The sequence below is a fragment of the Oncorhynchus keta genome, chromosome 27, assembly GCF_023373465.1.
Source record: "Oncorhynchus keta strain PuntledgeMale-10-30-2019 chromosome 27, Oket_V2, whole genome shotgun sequence".
In the NCBI taxonomy this organism is placed as follows: Eukaryota; Metazoa; Chordata; class Actinopteri; order Salmoniformes; family Salmonidae; genus Oncorhynchus; species Oncorhynchus keta.
In genome coordinates, this window is record NC_068447.1 from 6386501 (window position 1) to 6402001 (window position 15501).

The 15501-nt window shown below is 44.7% G+C and overlaps 1 protein-coding gene across 7 annotated transcripts in view; it reads right to left on the reverse strand.

Annotated features, from left to right (window-relative positions):
- The window catches only part of LOC118377411 (arginine-glutamic acid dipeptide repeats protein-like), a 384037-nt gene that overhangs the window by 269519 nt on the left and 99017 nt on the right, over positions 1-15501 (reverse strand). For 2 of the 7 annotated variants that reach the window (XM_052481332.1, XM_052481334.1), the window contains exons 1-2: positions 12706-13043; positions 12496-12611 (exon numbers count right to left, since the gene is read on the reverse strand). The exons of 1 other annotated variant lie outside the window; for it this stretch is intronic. The gene's annotated coding sequence lies outside the window, so the exon portion shown is untranslated. Of the gene's footprint in view, positions 1-12495; positions 13044-15501 lie in introns of those variants that run through there. 4 more of the 7 variants (XM_052481336.1, XM_052481338.1, XM_052481337.1 and 1 more) reach the window with 3 other exon arrangements.

Below are 15501 nucleotides of genomic sequence, written 5' to 3' on the forward strand. Positions count from 1 at the left end.
AGCAGTGGTCTATAGTAGTGGTCTATAGTAGTGGTCTAAAGTAGTGGTCTATAGTAGTGGTCTATAGTAGTGGTCTATAGTAGTGGTCTATAGTAGTGGTCTATAGTAGTGGTCTATAGTAGTGGTCTATAGTAGTGGTCTATAGTAGTGGTCTATAGTAGTGGTCTATAGTAGTGGTCTATAGTAGTGGTCTATAGTAGTGGTCTATAGTAGTGGTCTATAGTAGTGGTCTATAGTAGTGGTCTATAGTAGTGGTCTATAGTAGTGGTCTATAGTAGTGGTCTAGAGTAGTGGTCTATAGTAGTGGTCTATAGTAGTGGTCTATAGTAGTGGTCTAGAGTAGTGGTCTAGAGTGGTCTAGTGGTCTAGAGTAGTGGTCTATAGTAGTGGTCTATAGCAGTGGTCTATAGCAGTGGTCTATAGTAGTGGTCTATAGTAGTGGTCTAGAGCAGTGGTCTATAGCAGTGGTCTATAGTAGTGGTCTATAGTAGTGGTCTATAGCAGTGGTCTATAGTAGTGGTCTATAGTAGTGGTCTATAGCAGTGGTCTATAGTAGTGGTCTAGAGTAGTGGTCTAGAGAAGTGGTCTAGAGTAGTGGTCTATAGTAGTGGTCTAGAGTAGTGGTCTAGAGTAGTGGTCTATAGTAGTGCCCTGGTCTATAGTAGTGGTCTATAGTAGTGCCCTGGTCTATAGTAGTGGTCTATAGCAGTGGTCTATAGCAGTGGTCTAGAGTAGTTGTCTATAGTAGTGGTCTATAGCAGTGGTCTAGAGTAGTTGTCTATAGTAGTGGTCTATAGCATTGGTCTAGAGCAGTGGTCTAGAGTAGTGGTCTATAGTAGTGGTCTAGAGTAGTGGTCTATAGCAGTGGTCTATAGTAGTGGTCTATAGTAGTGGTCTATAGTAGTGGTCTATAGTAGTGGTCTAGAGTAGTGGTCTAGAGTAGTGGTCTATAGTAGTGGTCTATAGTAGTGGTCTATAGTAGTGGTCTATAGCAGTGGTCTATAGTAGTGCTCTAGAGTAGTTGTCTATAGTAGTGGTCTATAGCAGTGGTCTAGAGTAGTTGTCTATAGTAGTGGTCTATAGCAGTGGTCTAGAGTAGTTGTCTATAGTAGTGGTCTATAGCATTGGTCTAGAGCAGTGGTCTAGAGCAGTGGTCTAGAGTAGTGGTCTATAGCATTGGTCTAGAGTAGTGGTCTAGAGTAGTGGTCTATAGCAGTGGTCTAGAGCAGTGGTCTAGAGTAGTGGTCTAGAGTAGTGGTCTATAGCAGTGGTCTAGAGTAGTGGTCTAGAGTAGTGGTCTAGAGTAGTGGTCTATAGTAGTGGTCTATAGTAGTGGTCTATAGTAGCGGTCTATAGCAGTGGTCTATAGTAGTGGTCTAGAGTAGTGGTCTATAGTAGTGGTCTATAGCAGTGGTCTAGAGTAGTGGTCTATATAGGGAATAGGATGCAACCTATGACTGTGCCACTTCAGGGTTTCCGTATGGTGAGCTGGGTGGGTGCATTGAACGACACACTGTGGGTGAGGAGTACAGAGACAGAGCGGGCTATATTCAGATAGGCAGACAACTAAACACCTTCCACACTCACCTCTAGGTTGAATGCTGGGCGAGGAGACCCGTCAAATGGACAAGATGGATGACTGAGATAAGTAGCTAGTCGGTTGGTACCACCTGCAAACTGAACTAAATCACTAGGAGCGAAGACCATGGAGATAAGAGTTAGCTACATTCAGATAGTCCAAAACCTGAAAACACACATCTAGGTTGAGGAGACTGTTGTAAGAATTACAAGACAGATGAACTGAACATGCAAACTGACAACAGAACAGAAGAAAATAAAAAAATAACAAAAAAACAAGACAAGCTGCTCAAATGGCAGCAATAAGACCATTTCCTATCTTCCTGTCCTCGCATTTCTTACACGGACATTTCCAAACAGATCTCTAAAGGCTTTTAAGGAGCAGTGCTGTCCTATTACTAACAAAGTGCACTATTTACAGGGCCCTGGTCAAAAGTAGAGAGTGCTGAGCGAGTAACCGAAATGTGGTGGGGGGTTTACTGGCTATTAAACAACTATATTGAACAAAACGCGACATGCAACAATTTCTGAAGATTTTACAGAGTTACAGTTCATGGAATGAAATCAGTCAAATTAAAAATTATTAGGCCCCAATTTATGGATTTCACGTGACTGGGCAGTGGAGCCAAGCCCAACCAATCAAAATGAGTTTTCCCAACAAAAAATGCTTTATTACAGACAGAAATATGTCTCAGATTTCTGGGATCTTTTATTTGAGCTCATGAAACCAATACTTTACATGTTGAGTTTATATTTTTTGTTCAAATACTCAATCCATTTAGTTACATTTACATTTTTTTTGTGAGCTCAAGAGGGGCTGAAGGGAGTTGTATTTTTCACTAGGCACATACTTAACCTACTCCATCACAGAAACGTGGTAATTAACTACAATGACCATAATGCATTACGCCTGTCTTTCCCATCTGGATAACCTACACACAGACACATGAGAGAGGAATGTAGGCTACACAACACAACTAGCAGAGAGATAGAGACAGTTTGAGAAGTAGCTTAACACAATTGATAGTTGTAGTAGACGCTAATAAGCCACCTTGAAAGTATGCCTCATGTAGTTTGAAGAACTAGCCAAAATATTTAGGTCAGACAGCTCTGCAGGATACTTAGGATGCTACTAACTAGCCTAGCTAGCAACTAGCCTAGCTGCTAGCAACTAGCCTAGCTACTAGCTACCAACTAGCCTAGCTACCAACTAGCCTAGCTACTAGCTACCAACTAGACCAGCTACTAGCTACTAGCTACCAACTAGACCAGCTACTAGCTACCAACTAGACCAGCTACTAGCTACCAGCTACCAACTAGACCAGCTACTAGCTACCAACTAGACCGGCTACTAGCTACCAACTAGACCGGCTACTAGCTACCAACTAGACCGGCTACTAGCTACCAACTAGACCGGCTACTAGCTACCAACTAGACCGGCTACTAGCTAGCAACTAGCCTAGCTACTAGCTAGCTACTAGCAACTAGCCTGGCTACTAGCCTAGCTAAATAGGATGACTAAAGAGAGTACAGTAATAATAATATAAATATATATAAATGGGAGAACAGAGATAACACTAGATGGTTGTCAGGATGGCTGCTACGGTCTGAGCAGAGATGAGATAATAACTTTAAAGGAATTCAAAATAAAAATGAATATACACAACTATGTTATTATTATGTCATAGTAATTTATTCTTTTTATATATTTATTTCACCTTTATTTAACCAGGCAAGTCAGTTAAGAACACATTCTTATTTTCAATGACGGCCTGGGAACGGTGGGTTAACTGCCTCGTTCAGGGGCAGAATGACAGCTTTTCATATTGTCAGCTCGGGGGATCCAATCTTGCAACCTTACAGTTAACTAGTCCAACGCAATAACGACCTGCTTCTCTCTCGTTGCACTCCACAAGGAGACTTTTACGCGATTGCAGTAAGCCAAGTTAAGTTGCTAGCTAGCATTAAACTTATCTTATAAAAAACAATCAATCATCATCACTAGTCAACCACACATGGTTGATGATATTACTAGATATTATCTAGCATGTCCTGCGTTGCATATAATCTGACTGAGCGGTGGTAGGCAGAAGCAGGCGCGTAAACATTCATTCAAACAGCACTTCCGTGCGTTTTGCCAGCAGCTCTTCGTTGTGCTTCAAGCACTGCGTTGTTTATGACTCCAAGCCTATCAACTCCTGAGATGAGGCTGGTGTAACCGAAGTGAAAAGGTTAGCTAGTTAGCGCGCGCTAATAGCGTTTCAAACGGCACTCGCTCTGAGTCTTCTAGTAGTTGTTCCCCTTGCTCTGCATGGGTAACGCTGCTTCGAGGTTGGCTGTTGTCGTTGTGTTGCTGGTTCGAGCCCAGGGAGGAGAGGGACGGAAGCTATACTGTTACACTGGCAATACTAAAGTGCCTATAAGAACATCCAATATTCAAAGGTTAATGAAATACAAATGGCAGAGAGAAATAGTCCTATACTTCCTATAATAACTACAACCTAAAACCTATTACCTGGGAATATTGAAGACTCATGTTAAAAGGAACCACCAGGTTTCATATGTTCTCATGTTCTGAGAAAGGAACTGAAACGTTAGCTTTCTTACATAGCACATATTGCACTTTTACTTTCTTCTCCAACACTTTGTTTTTGCATTATTTAAACCAAATTGAACATGTTTCATTATTTATTTGAGACTAAATTGATTTTTATTGATGTATTATATCAAGTTAAAATAAGTGTTCATTCAGTGTTGTTGTAATTGTCATTAAATAAATTAAATGTTAAAAAAAATTCTTTTTTTTTTTAAATCAGCCGATTAATTGGTATCGGCTTTTTTTTGGTCCTCCAATAAATCGGTATCGGCGTTGAAAAATCATAATCGATCGACCTCTATTTCAGACAGTGGCAAAGTAGGCTGATGTGGCTATTTGATCATAATGTAGGCCTACCAGAGTGGCCTACCATCAAAAAACAATGGAGAAAATGCATCCCATGACATTTTAACATGGAAATAGCTGTTCTATCATCCAGCAAGAACCTACTTTACAAAATAAAATGCATTATTATTTTCATATCATTATTACAGAGAACCAGACAAATGATGCTACCCTCTGCCTATTGGCTACTTAGCTTATTCAAGCCGGTCTGAAAATACAACAACGCCCCTTTAAGACAAAATAAAGCTCTTTAGCTGACTGGTTTTCAAAGAGGTCTAGAAATGCACACATTTTGTGCTCTTGTAAGAAGCAACCACTCCCCGCAGCTCTTGCTGCGATTCTAAACAAGGCTATCTACTCACGACCGCTCATGCTGTCAACACAGTCCAGTTCAAAGTAAATGGCACAGATCCATATATGACAATGGTCTCCCCCCTCCTCGAGCAACGGCCCGCTATCTCCCACACAAACTGACACACTAAAGTGTCATTTCTATCCTGGCTGATATACTTGATACGTATTTGATTGATACAATATTTAAAAACTAAATAAATCACAAACAGAAATTAAATTAAATGCCCAAAACTTTCTGGATTTTTATAATTTTCCTACATTTTTCCAGGCCTGGAAAAGACCATTTTAAAATTCCATGATTTTCATGACCGTACAAATCCTGCAACAGAATGGAATGTTTTTGGCAACTGAGTGTTTTTTTTTACCTTGATTTTAAAACAGGGAAGACAGAGACTTAGGTCTCTTTTACAAATGCAACATAAATATACACATTATACCCAACGCACACATACAACAATTTTTACTAAAACACAGTTATGGAAAACACAAATAAAAATGCAGAAATCACTCAGAAAAACAGCACTAAAAGTGGTACACTTTGTATGTATTAGGGTGCCATTTATGATGAAGACTATGAATCACAGACCAGATGTAAGCTAACCCACAGACCAGATGTAAGCTAACCCACAGACCAGATGTAAGCTAACCCACAGACCAGACGTAAGCTAACCCACAGACCAGACGTAAGCTAACCCACAGACCAGACGTAAGCTAACCCACAGACCAGACGTAAGCTAACCCACAGACCAGACGTAAGCTAACCCACAGACCAGACGTAAGCTAACCCACAGACCAGACGTAAGCTAACCCACAGACCAGATGTAAGCTAACCCACAGACCAGACGTAAGCTAACCCACAGACCAGACGTAAGCTAACCCACAGACCAGACGTAAGCTAACCCACAGACCAGACGTAAGCTAACCCACAGACCAGACGTAAGCTAACCCACAGACCAGACGTAAGCTAACCCACAGACCAGAGGTAAGCTAACCCACAGACCAGACGTAAGCTAACCCACAGACCAGACGTAAGCTAACCCACAGACCAGACGTAAGCTAACCCACAGACCAGACGTAAGCTAACCCACAGACCAGACGTAAGCTAACCCACAGACCAGACGTAAGCTAACCCACAGACCAGACGTAAGCTAACCCACAGACCAGACGTAAGCTAACCCACAGACCAGATGTAAGCTAACCCACAGACCAGATGTAAGCTAACCCACAGACCAGATGTAAGCTAACCCACAGACCAGATGTAAGCTAACCCACAGACCAGATGTAAGCTAACCCACAGACCAGATGTAAGCTAACCCACAGACCAGATGTAAGCTAACCCACAGACCAGATGTAAGCTAACCCACAGACCAGATGTAAGCTAACCCACAGACCAGATGTAAGCTAACCCACAGACCAGATGTAAGCTAACCCACAGACCAGATGTAAGCTAACCCACAGACCAGATGTAAGCTAACCCACAGACCAGATGTAAGCTAACCCACAGACCAGATGTAAGCTAACCCACAGACCAGACGTAAGCTAACCCACAGACCAGACGTAAGCTAACCCACAGACCAGATGTAAGCTAACCCACAGACCAGATGTAAGCTAACCCACAGACCAGATGTAAGCTAACCCACAGACCAGATGTAAGCTAACCCACAGACCAGATGTAAGCTAACCTACAGACCAGATGTAAGCTAACCCACAGACCAGATGTAAGCTAACCCACAGACCAGATGTAAGCTAACCCACAGACCAGATGTAAGCTAACCCACAGACCAGATGTAAGCTAACCCACAGACCAGATGTAAGCTAACCCACAGACCAGATGTAAGCTAACCCACAGACCAGATGTAAGCTAACCCACAGACCAGATGTAAGCTAACCCACAGACCAGATGTAAGCTAACCCACAGACCAGATGTAAGCTAACCCACAGACCAGATGTAAGCTAACCTACAGACCAGACAAGGGGACACTTCTTATAGCAAATGACCTAATGAGTGAATTGGAAAAACAACCAAAACAAAAGGGAAAGAACGAATGAGAGTGGAGGCCGTCGGGGTCGAATCTCATCAATTACAGCTTCTCTAATTCCTTAACTGTTACATCACACTGTTCAAAAACCAAGACACTGACTGACTATTGGATGGATCGACTGACTGACTGATTATTGGATGGATCGACTGACTGACTGACTGACTATTGGATGGATCGACTGACTTATTATTGGATGGATCGACTGACTGACTATTGGATGGATCGACTGACTGACTGACTGACTATTGGATGGATCGACTGACTGACTGACTGACTATTGGATGGATCGACTGACTGACTGACTGACTATTGGATGGATCGACTGACTGACTGACTGACTATTGGATGGATCGACTGACTGACTGACTGACTGACTATTGGATGGATCGACTGACTGACTGACTGACTGGATGGATCGACTGACTGACTATTGGATGGATCGACTGACTGACTATTGGATGGATCGACTGACTGACTGATTATTGGATGGATCGACTGACTGACTGACTATTGGATGGATCGACTGACTGACTATTGGATGGATCGACTGACTGACTGACTGACTGACTATTGGATGGATCGACTGACTGACTGACTATTGGATGGATCGACTGACTGACTATTGGATGGATCGACTGACTGACTGACTGACTGATTGGATGGATCGACTGACTGACTATTGGATGGATCGACTGACTGACTATTGGATGGATCGACTGACTGACTATTGGATGGATCGACTGACTGACTGACTGACTGACTATTGGATGGATCGACTGACTGACTGACTGACTGACTGACTGACTGACTGTCCATTCTACTGGTGAGGAGAAACCGCTGAACAACCATCAGAGAGACACAAGACAGAGGAATGGGGGGTCGAGAGTCAGTTAGGAATCACAGTTTGTAGCTTTAAAAAAGGGACTTGATAAAACATATATATATATATATATATATATATATATATATATATATATATATATACACACAAAATAGAGAGGACAACAAATATGGTGTAACATTACCCACTTGGTGAAGAACCCCTCTGTGCACGTGTGTGTGTGCACGTGTGTGTGCACGTGTGTGTGTACGTGTGTGTGTGTGTGTGTGTGTGTGTGTGTGTGTGTGTGTGTGTGTGTGTGTGTGTGCACGCGTGTGTGTGTGTGTGTGTGTGTGTGTGTGTGTGTGTGTGTGTGTGTGTGTGTGTGTGTGTGTGTGTGTGTGTGTGTGTGTGTGTGTGTGTGTGTGTGTGTGTGTGTGTGTGTGTGTGTAATATCATACTTGTATAGTTCACATTGGAACTAGTAGTCGAGCCAGAGACATAGTGTTGTTATGGCGACAGGATCTGTTACTTCTGTGAAAGTGCTTACGAGGCTATAGGTCTGCTATGTGAACAACTCAGCATAGTGTAAACTACCATTACACATCAAGTTTCATTACCAAACACATGATCAATTATCGCAACACTTAACACACACAACTCTAAAATGTGTCTTCAAAACACTGTCTGAGAAGAAAAGGCATGTTGAACCCTCCACGTGGTCCCCAGAGGTCAGGCCTCATCCGGTTGGGGAAACTAACAGTCAATTGAGTCAGAGAGGAAGTGGTCATTCGTCCTAATGGAGTTGCGAGCTAGTACACAAAGGGAGGTGTAGTGTCGCAGTACGGGTGGTGGCCTGCTAGCGACTGTGGGCTATTTCTCTCAGTCATACACGCATGTACCTTTGAACTCCCAAGATAGGAGCTAAGTAACAGTGAACAAACATTAGCCACATTTTACACTTGATAAATCCCACCGCTGCCACCAAAAAAAGTTACAAATATAAACACATGTTGTAATATGTACTAAGTAACCCCTTTTTTAAAGCTAAAAACTGTGATTCCTAACTGACTCTCAACCCCCCATTCTATAGTTACAGGGAACCAGATATGACACAGGAAGTGTACAGGGTCATCTTGATTTCCTATATCCATTATCTCTAAAGCCCTGGTGCTAGGCATTAGTTAGCCACGCCACCTGTGTCCCAAATGGCACCCTATTCCCTACATAGTGCACTACTTTAGACCAGAGCCCTATGGCACCCTATTCCCTATATAGTGCACTACTTTAGACCAGAGCCCTATGGCACCCTGTTCCCTATTTAGTGCACTACTTTTGAGGGTCCTGGTCAACAGTAGTGCCCTATAAAAAAAAATAATAGGATGCCTTTTGGGCTGCTCTCGATACCCTCCTCCTCCTTCTCCTCCTCCCACTCCTCCTCTTCCTCTTCCTCCCACTCCTCCTCCTCCTCCTCCTCCTCCTCCCACTCCTCCTCTTCCTCCCACTCCTCCTCTTCCTCCCACTCCTCCTCCTCCCCTTCCTCCTCCTCCCTTGCTGCCAGTGGATTAATCACATCAGAATCATTAAGCTGCTAGAGGTCAGTGCTCAGCTAACAGGCTAACAGGGGGGGGGGGGACACAACAGACAGGCCACATGACTGCAGTACCACAGGAAATACTGTGACCATCTACTTAACATTACAGAGTTCATATTGGACTCTTAGTTGTTTTTTTATGAGAAACGATTGAGAAATACAAATGACTTAGACGGTCATTTCTAGAAAAGATGGTTGTAATACTACATCCCCCTCTTTGATTTGACTAATAATAGCCTAACTCATCTAAAAGCAATCTTTGTACTGTGAGGAGGGGGGTCAGTCACTTTCTCAATATCCTGTGGATGGGACCACCGACTTCACTGCAGTCACACGCATACATTTTATAAAGTCAACAATCACTTCCTCTTCCTAGTAGGCCTGGCCTATACATAACCAATCAGATAAGACGACTGAAGTCTACCGGTCCACTACAGGACAAGACACATGCTGCTGTTGTCTGGTCCAAATCTTATGTTCAAATCCTATTTTCAATCATTTCCCCTACCTACTATGACCAGTACCAGGGGTGTGTTCACTAGGATCTAAACTAGAAAGCAATACCTGAATTTGTTCAATTACTGTAGTCTAGACCTGACAGGCCCCACCCCCACCCAATACTGTAGTCTAGACCTGACAGGCCCCACCCCCACCCAATACTGTAGTCTAGACCTGACAGGCCCCACCCCCACCCAATACTGTAGTCTAGACCTGACAGGCCCCACCCCCACCCAATACTGTAGTCTAGACCTGACAGGCCCCACCCCCACCCAATACTGTAGTCTAGACCTGACAGGCCCCACCCCCACCCAATACTGTAGTCTAGACCTGACAGGCCCCACCCCCACCCAATACTGTAGTCTAGACCTGACAGGCCCCACCCCCACCCAATACTGTAGTCTAGACCTGACAGGCCCCACCCCCACCCAATACTGTAGTCTAGACCTGACAGGCCCCACCCCCACCCAATACTGTAGTCTAGACCTGACAAGCCCCACCCAATACTGTAGTCTAGACCTGACAGGCCCAACCCAATACTGTAGTCTAGACCTGACAGGCCCCACCCAATACTGTAGTCTAGACCTGACAGGCCCCACCCAATACTGTAGTCTAGACCTGACAGGCCCCACCCAATACTGTAGTCTAGACCTGACAGGCCCCACCCCCACCCAATACTGTAGTCTAGACCTGACAGGCCCCACCCCCACCCAATACTGTAGTCTAGACCTGACAGGCCCCACCCCCACCCAATACTGTAGTCTAGACCTGACAGGCCCCACCCAATACTGTAGTCTTGACCTGACAGGCCCCACCCCCACCCAATACTGTAGTCTAGACCTGACAGGCCCCAACCCCACCAACAGTATCCTCTAACTTTTTTAAGTTCTCTCACCTACAGCAAAGAGAGCTGCATGTGCTGGGGGGAGGGAGGGCTGCTGTGTAGGGGGAGGACTGCTGTGTAGGTGGAGGGAGGGAGGCCTGCTGTGTAGGGGGAGGGAGGGCTGCTGTGTAGGTGGAGGGAGGGAGGGAGGGAGGGAGGGCTGCTGTGTAGGTGGAGGGAGGGAGGGCTGCTGTGTAGGTGGAGGGAGGGCTGCTGTGTAGGGGGAGGGCTGCTGTGTAGGAGGAGGGAGGGAGGGCTGCTGTGTAGGAGGAGGGAGGGAGGGCTGCTGTGTAGGGGGAGGGAGGGAGGACTGCTGTGTAGGGGGAGGGAGGGAGGGCTGCTGTGTAAGGGGGAGGGAGGGAGGGCTGCTGTGTAGGGGGAGGGAGGGCTGCTGTGTAGGAGGAGGGAGGGAGGGCTGCTGTGTAGAGGGAGGGAGGACTGCTGTGTAGGGGGAGGGAGGGAGGGCTGCTGTGTAAGGGGAGGGAGGGAGGGCTGCTGTGTAGAGGGAGGGAGGGCTGCTGTGTAGAGGGAGGGAGGGCTGCTGTGTAGAGGGAGGGGAGGGCTGCTGTGTAGGGGGAGGGAGGGAGGGAGGGCTGCTGTGTAGGAGGAGGGAGAGAGGGCTGCTGTGTAGGAGGAGGGAGGGAGGGCTGCTGTGTAGGAGGAGGGAGGGAGGGCTGCTGTGTAGGGGGAGGGAGGGCTGCTGTGTAGGAGGAGGGAGGACTGCTGTGTAAGGGGAGGGAGGGAGGGCTGCTGTGTAGGGGGAGGGAGGGAGGGCTGCTGTGTAGGTGGGTCTGTTTCATGCGCTGGTTCATTTTCACTGTTAAACCATCATGAAACACACCTTTTATATCCTTGTATGTGTTGTCTGTATGTGTTGTCTGTATGCGTTGTCTGTATGCGTTGTCTGTATGCGTTGTCTGTATGCGTTGTCTGTATGCGTTGTCTGTATGTGTTGTCTGTATGTGTTGTCTGTATGTGTTGTCTGTATTTGTATGCTTGATGATACTTGTTAATGTACACAGAGCTGAAAACCTAATTTCCTCCATGTGGATAATAAAGTAATTAATTATCTTATCCATCTTAGTATTTCACTGATGAAGCAGATATACAATTAAGCTACAACCTCTATCCCATAATGACCTTCTGTAAACAATAACTAGGTCATATTCAATTTCACATAAACAGTGAGTCCTTGTGGGGGGATTCCCCCTGACCCCCCCCCACAGCATGGTGGGCCCTTTGTGTTGAGGATTACAGTAATCGTTTTCATTTGATCTTCACACATCACAGACAAAGTGTGTGCATACAAATTAGATTGTGAAACTTCAATAGTGATGATTAGTAGTTGGTTGGAAAACTATAAACTTCAAAACGTAGTCTCCATATATATATATATATAGCTAGTAAACCTATTAAACCCCAGCCATTTTCACGTGATTCCGTTTGAAACGTGAACCAGTCTAAACCCCGTTAAAAGGCCAGGTTTGTGATGACTATGTCTGTCTTCTCTCCGGTGTGCTCAGCAACAACAATGCAGCCAACTTTCAGCTCGCTACAACAGACAAAAACATTTGACTCTAGGTCACACGGGCTACTCCCCCCCACTCACACACTTCCAACTACTGTAACTACAATATCATAACAGACACACTTGTAGGAAAAAAATAGAATGATATGTAAAAAACGATTAAAATGTAACTGGTGTTTTAATGTAATAAACTCGTCCCAACATGCCATATCTTTACCCCCCCCCCCTCTCTCCCATTTTAATATCCAACTACTCACCCGCCAGTCTGATGACTCTAGACTTCCAAAGCAACTTCAAAAAACCAAAATCCTCGCCAAGGACAACCATGCAGAATGAACTCCGTGTGCTGGGCCAAGTCCAAGAAACCAGAGGGCTGAAACAAATCCGGCGCATACACGTTTATCCTTTTAGCTGTTACACAGGAAAACCGCCACTCTTTGCCTCAACAAAAGACGGCCTGCACTCACTTTGATCATGTAATCACGTACAAATCGTCGAGGCAGCCTTTTTTTTTTTTTTTCAAAACACAAACACACACACACGGTTCGCCTTCGTTTCCCCCTTTTTTTCCCCTCGCCGTGGTGTATCTCCTTGATATCTTGCGCGTTGAAAAGTATATCGGTTAGATTGAGAGGTCTAGTTCGGGAAGGTAGGAAATCATTAAGTTCGCTTTTCGTTCACAGCCTCTGCTTCCTTTTTTTTCCACACACACACACACGCTCTCTCTCTCCCTCCTCCTCCTCCTCCTCGCTCCCCCTTTCATATGCACACATTCCACGTTCTCTCTCTCTGTAGGCTGTATCCCCCCGTTCAGCTGTTCAACAGACACATTCACATGGCTGAGCTACTCTTTCTTTAACCAGACACTAGTTTAGGAGAATACACCACCACCCAACAATAAAACACCGAGCAAAACAAAAACACGGTGTGTGGATTCTAATGCTCTCCGGTGGGATAGGAGAGGACAAAGGGGCGAGAGGAACGGCCAAATGGGGGACGGGTTGATGATTGATAGTTGGGTGATTATGATTTAAAATAAAACTGCATCGGTAAGCGAGATGTACAGCATGTAACGTGTCCCTACCGGGCAAGATCAAGCGTTCACTTTACATGGCAGCTGTGTTGTGTGTAAAGGTACAATACCACAATGATGATGAGTCTCTCGCTGTTCCACACAGCACTGCGCGCACACACACACACACACACACACACACACACACACACACACACACACACACACACCAATACATCTCCACATTACGCCCCAGCTAAAGAGATAAGAAGATTGGACTGGATGAATACAATAAACTATTGTTATATGACATATGGTTTGGAAATAAATCTGCCATCTCACTCACAGCCTACATGTTAACTGTTGAGATTTATAGTAATGAACAGTGTGGGGACATTAAGTAAGGGATTACAATATTGGTGTTTGATTAATGATCAGTGTAAAAACCATACAGTGGACAGAGAGAGAGATGTGTAAAATACATGGAAGGTAATGTGGAGGTGGATGTGCCCTGTGTGTGTGTGGAAGCTGGTCTCTCATGTCCATTCTCTTTCTAATTTGCATTTGTCCATAATGAGTTAATGAGTCTCTTCAGCTTTGGCAGAGATCTTGCCATTTTAAGTGAGAATTCACACCCGAGGGAAAACGTAGAAAGAACATGAACCTTTTATGCAGGTTTGCGTGACCTGAAACAGCAGTGACAGAGGAGCGATAAACGACGCTGTGAGTCCCCTGGCTGATTTGGATTGGCTGTTCCAGCAGGGTTGCATTCATTAGGGTACACCGTAACAAAACGGTTTTTTTTTTATGTTTCCAAGCGGAAAATGAAAACAATCATTTGTTATTGGTCAAGTCCAGGTAGTCCCTGCTGTTTCAGTTTTGTTTAATTCCGTTTGGTGCCTAATGAACAAGTCTCCCTCTCTCTCCCTCTCTCCCTCCCCTCCCTCCCCCTCCCTGCGATGAGATCCCATTATCAGCCGGCTGAAAAATCCGCCTCCAGGATTTCACAGCTCCTCTGTGTATTGCATGGCTCTGTCAAGTTGGCCACCATTAAAAAAGCTAGGTAATGAAGAGAGACAAGCGAAGCAGTTACAAGCACAGCGCTCCACGTTCTCCAGGCCCGAGCATTATCTGGGAAGCTGACTACATCTATTTGATTCTGTTCTCCATTCCAACAGCCCATCACAACGCCTTCTCCCTGTGAGCAGTTAAACTGTTATCTACTACATCTGATGCAGTGCCTGGTCCCCTGTGTGAAGAAAGGTTACTTTACCCAGGTTACTTTGTGTGCTGTTGTTTTTTAAATTCAGTGCATCGAAACATGATTGTGCTTTACAACAACAAAATAAAATGGTCCATTATATGTCGTGTTACACTTCCATGTGGAATTAAGGAGGGGGGGGGGTATATCTCAAAGAAGCTAGTTCAAACACGCAGTAGAGAAATACAAGACTCGTATAACAACTGCCATTTCCAATAGTAAAGAAATTCCTCAGAAGCAAAATGAACATGAAGTGGAGCCACATCAAGCTGGACTGTCCAGAGTCACACATAGTATCCAACTGACGTGTGTGTGTGTGTGTGTGTGTGTGTGTGTGTGTGTGTGTGTGTGTGTGTGAGCACGTGTGGGTGGGTGAGAACGTGTGGCAGTGACTAAGATCAGTCCTTTTATTTCCTGTCTGTCAGCCATCAAAGTGACTAAGATCAGTCCTTTTATTTCCTGTCTGTCAGCCATCAAAGTGACTAAGATCAGTCCTTTTATTTCCTGTCTGTCAGCCATCAAAGTAACTAAGATCAGTCCTTTTATTTCCTGTCTGTCAGCCATCAAAGTAACTAAGATCAGTCCTTTTATTTCCTGTCTGTCAGCCATCAAAGTAACTAAGATCAGTCCTTTTATTTCCTGTCTGTCAGCCATCAAAGTAACTAAGATCAGTCCTTTTATTTCCTGTCTGTCAGCCATCAAAGTGACTAAGATCAGTCCTTTTATTTCCTGTCTGTCAGCCATCAAAGTAACTAAGATCAGTCCTTTTATTTCCTGTCTGTCAGCCATCAAAGTGACTAAGATCAGTCCTTTTATTTCCTGTCTGTCAGCCATCAAGTTTAACGGATTCTGTATCTGTACCTTTATAATTGTCATTAATAATTAATGTCGTAAACAAAAAGCCGCTGATGCACCAACATATTTACCTGATTCCGCCTCACTGGAGAGAAACAAGCTGTTGGGAGCCATGCACGTGAGTTTGAGAGAGTG